The 8,057-nt window shown below is 48.9% G+C and overlaps 1 pseudogene; it reads left to right on the forward strand.

Annotated features, from left to right (window-relative positions):
* The first annotated feature begins 308 nt into the window (after positions 1 to 308).
* On the forward strand, positions 309 to 885 carry LOC120030006 (annotated as a pseudogene).
* Positions 886 to 8,057: the final 7,172 nt, after the last annotated feature.

An 8,057-nucleotide genomic window follows, 5' to 3' on the forward strand; every position in this document is an offset into this window, starting at 1 on the left:
GTATTACTGTGTCCTCTCTTGGAAATTGTCTGTAAGGACAACTGAAAAGATGACCGCGAAAGAAGTGGAACTGGTGATATTTCCGCTGGTCACCCCGTATATACAGTAGGTTAATTTAAGGTGACGTGCCAGATAGAAAGATACGCCTTTCTGACGTTGAGGTCTCGACTGAATGAAAACGATACTAATCTGAATTATGTGAGTGAACCCAGATGAAACTTCAGGGATGAATGTTGATCGACTGGATATACTTGAAAAGACCATGGTAATCAATGATCAGGTTACATTGCTACATTACCATCTAACTATTTCTCTCTCTATCTCTCGCTCTCTCTCTCTCCCTCTCTGTGTCCGTTCAGGAGAGTTTGGAGAGGAAGTTTGGAAAGCAGGGAGGACTGATCCCTGTTGTTCCCACCGCTGACTTCCAGGCCAGAGTCGCTGTGAGCACACACACACATTGTTCACTCTGGGCTGGCCTACACCATGGAGAGATCTGCCAGGGTAAGAGTGTGAGCATGCGTACATGTATGCGTGTGTGTGTGTCTGTGTGTGTTTGTGAGGTTAGTGCCGATGAGTCAGCTCCTAGAATTGAATCATATGTTCTCTATGAGACAGACTGTGATAATGACAATGCCCCCGCCCTGGCCCGGGGCACCTCTCAATCACACCACCATGTGTCTGTGTATGTTTGTGTCAGTGTGTGTGACTGGTTTTGCCAGTGTAACTGGTATCTAACTAGTGTTTGTGTGTTTTGTCTCCCTGCAGCAAATCATGCGTACGGCCAGTAAGTACAACCTGGGTCTGGACCTGCGGACAGCTGCGTACGTCAACGCCATCGAGAAGGTGTTCAAGGTCTACAACGAGGTCGGCATCACTGTCACATAATCACCCTATCAAAGTCTGACCCCTCCTATACTGCCCTGCTATTGGTTCCCCCGCTTCTGTTCCATGAGACGGCTTGAAACTGGCTAACTAATGCGGCAAGGCGCTAACCAGTGAAGGCTTCTCTGAGGAGGAAGGCGAGGACCATCCTACTCAGTGAATTTCTGAAAATTACATTTAAAAAGTTATCCTTTTTAGATAAAACTATACTAAATATATTCACGTCACCAAATACCTGATTAAAACAGAAGTCTCAATAGCACCTTCTAGGGTAGCACCACGGTATAGCCGGAGGACAGCTATTTTCCTTCCTCCTCTGCTTACATTGAATTCAATACAAAACCTATGTGGCTCGTGCTCCTCACCCCCTTTCATAGACCTACCGTACATGGTAATTATGATGAATTCCGTAGGACGTCCTTCAACTAATCAAAGCTATTGCTGAATGAGCTGACATGTTGTCCATCCAAGCAAAGGATCAAAAAATGTACCAAGTACTACGCATGTGGGATTTAGAAGCTTGCTGAGTTGGTGACATTGTAGGATATATTGAGATATTGAATAGTTATTTTTTAGCATTTTTACGATATTATTCAATTCAACTGAGTTTCGTCAATCTACAGGAGACGGAGCAGGTAGATTATATATTGTTTTCTTGGTTTTAGAACTACATTTTTTGTAGCATTAGGGACATTTATTTAAATTTGCCCGGCTAACTTTACTACTAGAGTGCAGTTTTATTCCACCAGAACGGCTAGATAACGCTAACGACAATGTAGTGAATTTTTTGTTGAAGAAGCCCTTTCATTGCCCACATCAGATTCTACATATTCAAACTGTGCAACACAACTAGAAGGATGGATAAACAGGGATACTGCATTTTTGTGCATGTAAGAGTTGGCTTTTAGGAGGCATGTTGCTTCTTCCCGCAACGATTGCCACCAGCCTGTACCATTGACACCAGGCAGGATGAGGCCATGGACTACTTACGCCAAATCCTGACTCTCATCATAATGCCTCAAGAACCCGAGATTCGTCGGACCAGGCAATGTTTTTCCACTCCTCAATTGTCCAGTGTTGACAATTCTACAATGTTGGTGATCTCGTGCCCACTGGAGCCGCTTCTTGTTTTTATCTGATAAGAGTGGAACCTGGTGTTGTCGTCTGCTGCAATAGCCCATCCATGATGAGTTGTGCATTCAGAGATGTTGTTCTGCACACCACTGTTGTACTGCGCCGTTATTTGCCTGGTTTGTGGCCCGCCTAGTAGCTTGCACAATTCTTGCCATTCTCCTTTGACCTCTGTCATCTACAAGCTGTTTTCACTCACAGGACTGCCGCTGACTGGATGTTTTTGTTTGTCGCACCATTCTCGGGTAAACCTTAGGCACTGTCGTGCGTGAAAACCCAAAGAGGCCGGACGTTTCTGAGATACGGCGCGCCTGGCACCGACGATTCATTTTCATTTTCCCCATTCTAACGTTCAATCAAACAGTAACTGAATGCCTCGATGCCTGTCTGCCTGCTTTATATAGCAAGCCACGGTCACGTGACTCACTGTCTGTAGGAGCGAACCATTATTGTGAACGGAGTGGTGTACCTAATAAACTGGCCACAGTGTATAATGATATAAACAATATGGCTGTATTTAAATGTGTAAATAGTGTTATTAACTTAACATAATGTATATAATATTATTTTATGTGTACTGTAGCTCTGTTAACTGTATTTAGTAATAATATGATATTATAATGTTGTATTAGGAGTTGTGTTGACTGTGACTCTTCCCTCCGAGGCCAGAACAGACAGTAAAATGTGTCCAGTTCTCACTAGGTTATGTTTATAGAGGAATATGTCAAATTCTACCTAGCAGAGCTGGCTCTGGCCCTCGACCACCTGCACCATCTTGGCATAGTTTACAGAGACCCCAAACCAGAGATGTATTTTGCGGGACGTAGCAAGGGGACAAGATGAGAGGGAAAGTTCCGCTAACAAGGGCAACTACTAGGAGCTTGCAGAGGTAATTTCACATTATTATGCTTTACTTGCTGAGCACATGGACGTTTCTGCTGTCTTCTCTGGGATGTCGAAATAAATTCTGAATGATTTGATAGCTTCCATCGCATCATCCATTAAAAGTGAGATTTAAAGAGATGGCAAATGGATGAAACCACAGACATCAGCTGTCACCTGCAGTTGTTGGCAGGTATGCGGATGATCCGGGCTTTATTCATGAACTTTTCTTGGGCTACTTTGATGTGTCAAGTGGGCGAGATGCGCAGTGTTTGACTTTGTCGGAGTTGAACTTAATGGAGAAACTTGCTGCCCAAACCTATGATAGCACTGTTGTAATGGAACGTACAGTATCTGCTATTTGTATTTACAGTGAAATGCCCTCCTGTTTCCTGATTTAAGAGGGGATGACTACTCCACTACCAGTGTCAACTCTTTACTGAACTGAAGCCATGTCTTATTCACTGGCTCACTGAATATTTCCTCTCCAAGCACTGTGAGTAGCCCTGTCCATTTTCTCTCATTACTGCATGTAGTTTCAATAACAATCACATTATTCCACATAAATGTGATTGTAATTCTTGCTTTGACTAACCCATTCTTAGCTCCTTTGTCTAACTGTGTTTTAAGTTGTTGTTTTTTTGGTCTTCCCAGTCAAATCCTGTCCTCATTGGAAGAGTTGAGCTCTTCTCCAACACCATCCATCCACGATGAGCTTGTCCTGCACTGAATCCTCTGAACACCTCAACCCAGGTCCTGCACTGAAGTCAAGCCTCTGAACACCTTAACTCATGCTTCATACCCTCATTCAAATCACTGCTGTGATCCCTTCCCAACATGGCGTAAGGAGCCCTCTCATTCCCATTACTAATTACATTTTACTATACATGTCTTTATTAAATGTTTACCGTGGGTCTCCCGTCCTCCTAAATAGTCTCCAGCCTCCACTGCTGCTAACCTAGGCTAAGGATAACACTCTAGCGGCCTGCCACACTGCTAGTTTGGCTCTCTGGCCCAGTTCACATAACATTCAGTAGTTTTTGTGCTTACTTACACAAGTGCCCTCCAAGTTAAAACTCTCTCCCCTTAAGGTTAGGGTAAGGATTAAGTTTAGGGTTAGGATAAGGGTTAATGTTAGGATTAGAGCTAGGGTTAGTGGGTAGTTAATTGAAATGTTACGGATAGTCTGTAGAACATCTACAGAAGGACTATCCAGATTAAGTGTTACCCATCTATGTAACCAGCATGTTTCCTTTCTACTTCTACCTACACCGGTTGATGGATTACACCGTTCTGTTGGCCGCTCTCTCACGCAAAGCCCTGTTCGGTGACACAGAATAGCCAATGCCTATGGCCACTTTCTAGGGGCACGGTCCAAGAGAATCAAGCATGCTTTGCAAGAAACACTATGCTCATATGCCTCGGGCAGTTAACTGGGACACACTCTCTGCTCCCCTAGCAGTGTGCATGACTCGCGGGCTGGCGCATTACCAACTTCTGAGAGCCTGCTTTCTGCATCTATCCAGACTGAATCAAGAGACAAATTGTTTGACACGACAACTCTATGAGTGTCTTTGGAGACTCCATTCCTACATGGTGATAAATGCACCACTAGGGATGGAAGCGCTGGCACACCCTGTCAAATAAAATAACATTTTATTAGTCATGTGCTGAGTACAACAGGTGTAGACCTTACAGTGAAATGCTTACTTACGAGCCCCTAACCAACAGTGCAGTTTCAAAAAATACGGATAAGAATAAGAGATGAAAGTAACAAGTAATTAAAGAGCAGCAGTAAAAAAAATAACAATATATACAGGGGGGTACCGGTACAGAGTCAATGTGTGGGGGCACCGGTTAGTTGAGGTAGTATGTACATGTACAGTAGGTAGAGTTACGGGTGATGCCCTATGCTTTTTCTCTCTCCTATGCCTGGTACCCCTCACTCTTAGCAGAGTGATGTAACAGGCTTATCCCTCATCTTCGAGCCCCTCGATGACCAGGGGTGCCCTGTTTAGCAGAGATAATTTTCCTGCTTTACAACCAGTCCTGGTAGCCACCGTTACGCAAGAATCTTCTGACCCAAGCGTACGCAGAGATTTGCCATCCTCACCCAGTAGCCATGGCCCTCTGGGAATGGCCCGTGGGAGGATGTGTCACAATTCCGATGGTGAAAATGAAGAAGTCAGGTGCAGAGAGCAGGGTAATAATGTGCAAGTGGAAATGTATTATTTCACCCAGAAATAATCTCTGAAGCGGCTACGCCACACAACAACGGGCGCGTCAAAATTACTGTCCAACATAAATCAGGACCGAATCCACTTATACAAAAAACACCACCACAACAAACAGAAAAACAAGCCCGCACAAAAGTCGGCGGGCCAACTGGGTTTAAATACCCCCTAACCTAAACACAAAACAGGTGAAACCAAATAGACAAACCTAAATGAAAACAGAAAAGGGGATCGGTGGCAGCTAGTAGACCGGAGACGACGAGCGCCGAGCGCCGCCTGAACGGGAAGAGGCACCATCCTCGGCGGGATTCGTAACAGTACCCCCCTCCCGACGCGCGGCTCCCGCAGCGTGCCGACAAAGGCCTCGAGGACGACCCGGAGGGCGAGGAACAGGGCGATCCGGATGGAGGCGGTGAAAGTCCCTCAAGAGGGACGGATCCAAAATGTCCCCCACCGGTACCCAGCATCTCTCCTCCGGACCGTACCCCTCCCAGTCCACGAGGTACTGCAGGCCCCTCACCCGGCGTCTCGAGTCCAGGATAGTTCGTACCACGTACGCCGGGGACCCCTCGATGTCAAGAGGGGGCGGAGGGACCTCCGGCACCTCATTTTCCTGAAGGGGACCAGCTACCACCGGCCTGAGGAGAGACACATGAAACGAGGGGTTAATACGATAGTAAGAGGGAAGTTGTAACCTATAACACACCTCGTTTATCCTCCTCAGGACTTTAAATGGCCCCACACACTGCGGCCCCAGCTTCCGGCAGGGCAGGCGGAGGGGCAGGTTTCGGGCCGAGAGCCAGACCCTGTCCCCTGGTGCGAACACAGGGGCCTCACTGCGGTGGCGGTCAGCGCTCCTCTTCTGCCGTTCACTGGCCTGCCTGAGAGAGTCCTGGACTGCCCGCCAGGTCTCTCTAGAGCGCTGTACCCACTCCTCCACCGCAGGAGCGTCGGTCTGGCTCTGATGCCACGGAGCCAGGACCGGCTGGTACCCCAGTACACATTCGAAGGGCGACATGTTCGTTGATGAGTGGCGGAGTGAGTTCTGGGCCAACTCCGCCCACGGGACGTACCTTGCCCCCTCTCCTGGCCGGTCCTGGCAATACGACCTCAGAAACCTACCCACTTCCTGGTTCACTCTTTCCACCTGCCCATTACTTTCGGGGTGATACCCAGAGGTGAGGCTGACCGAGACCCCCAGACGCTCCATAAACGCCCTCCACACCCGGGACGTGAACTGGGGACCTCGATCAGATACAATGTCCTCCGGCACCCCGTAATGCCGGAAGACGTGGGTAAATAGAGCCTCCGCAGTCTGTAGGGCCGTAGGGAGACCAGGCAATGGGAGGAGACGACAGGACTTAGAGAACCGATCCACAACGACCAGAACGGTAGTGTTCCCCTGAGATGGAGGAAGATCAGTCAGAAAATCTACCGAGAGATGAGACCATGGCCGTTGTGGGACCGGGAGGGGTTGTAACTTCCCTCTCGGTAGGTGCCTAGGAGCCTTACTCTGAGCGCATACCGAGCAGGAGGAGACATAGAGTCTCACGTCCTTAGCCAAGGTGGGCCACCAGTATTTCCCCCTAAGACCCCGCACTGTCCTCTCAATCCCCGGATGACCCGAAGAAGGTAGTGTGTGAGCCCACCGAATCAATCGATCACGGACACCAAGCGGTACGTACCGAAGGCCAGTCGGACACTGGGACGGCACAGGTTCTACCCTCAACGCCCGCTCGATGTCCGCGTCCACCTCCCATACCACCGGGGCCACCAGACAAGAGGCGGGAAGGATGGGAGTCGGATCGATGGGCCGGTCATCCGTGTCATAGAGACGAGACAGCGCGTCGGCCTTAGTGTTGAGGGAACCTGGTCGGTAAGAGGTCGTGAATCTAAAACGAGTAAAGAACATGGCCCACCTAGCCTGACGCGGATTCAGTCTCCTCGCCTCTCGGATATACTCCAGATTGCGGTGGTCAGTCCAGATGAGAAAAGGGAATTTAGCCCCCTCAAGCCAGTGTCTCCACACCTTCAGGGCTTTTACCATAGCTAGTAACTCCCGGTCCCCCACATCATAGTTCCGCTCCGCCGGACCCAGCTTCTTAGAAAAGAAAGCACAGGGACGGAGCTTCGGTGGCGTGCCCGAGCGCTGTGATAGCACGGCTCCAACACCAGCCTCGGACGCATCCACCTCCACTATGAACGCTAATGAAGGGTCCGGATGCGCCAACACGGGAGCCTCAGTAAACCGTGCCTTCAACTGGTTGAAGGCTCCCTCTGCCTCGGCCGACCACCGTAGACGCACCGGCCCCCCCTTCAGCAGTGAGGTAATGGGTGCCGCCACTTGGCCAAAACCCCGGATAAACCTCCGGTAGTAATTGGCAAACCCTAAAAACCGCTGCACCTCCTTTACCGTGGTCGGAGTCGGCCAATTACGCACGGCGTTAACGCGGTCACTCTCCATCACCACTCCTGAGGTGGAAATGCGATAACCCAGGAAGGAAACGGCTTGTTTGGAGAACATACATTTCTCAGCCTTGACGTATAGGTCATGCTCCAGCAGCCGCCCAAGGACCCTGCGCACCAGGGAGACATGCGCGGTGCATGTGGTAGAATAGATCAAGATGTCATCAATATACACTACCACACCCTGCCCGTGCAAATCCCTGAGAATCTCATCTACAAAGGATTGGAAGACGGCTGGAGCATTCTTTAACCCATACGGCATGACGAGGTACTCATAGTGGCCTGATGTGGTACTAAACGCTGTTTTCCACTCGTCTCCTCCCCGAATACGCACCAGATTATACGCGCTCCTGAGGTCCAGTTTTGTGAAAAACGTGCTCCGTGGAATGATTCCACCGCCGTAGCGATGAGAGGTAGCGGATAACTAAATCCCACTGTGATTGAATTTAGACCTCGATAATC

The sequence above is a fragment of the Salvelinus namaycush genome, chromosome 35 (genome assembly GCF_016432855.1).
Source record: "Salvelinus namaycush isolate Seneca chromosome 35, SaNama_1.0, whole genome shotgun sequence".
Lineage (NCBI taxonomy): Eukaryota > Metazoa > Chordata > Actinopteri > Salmoniformes > Salmonidae > Salvelinus > Salvelinus namaycush.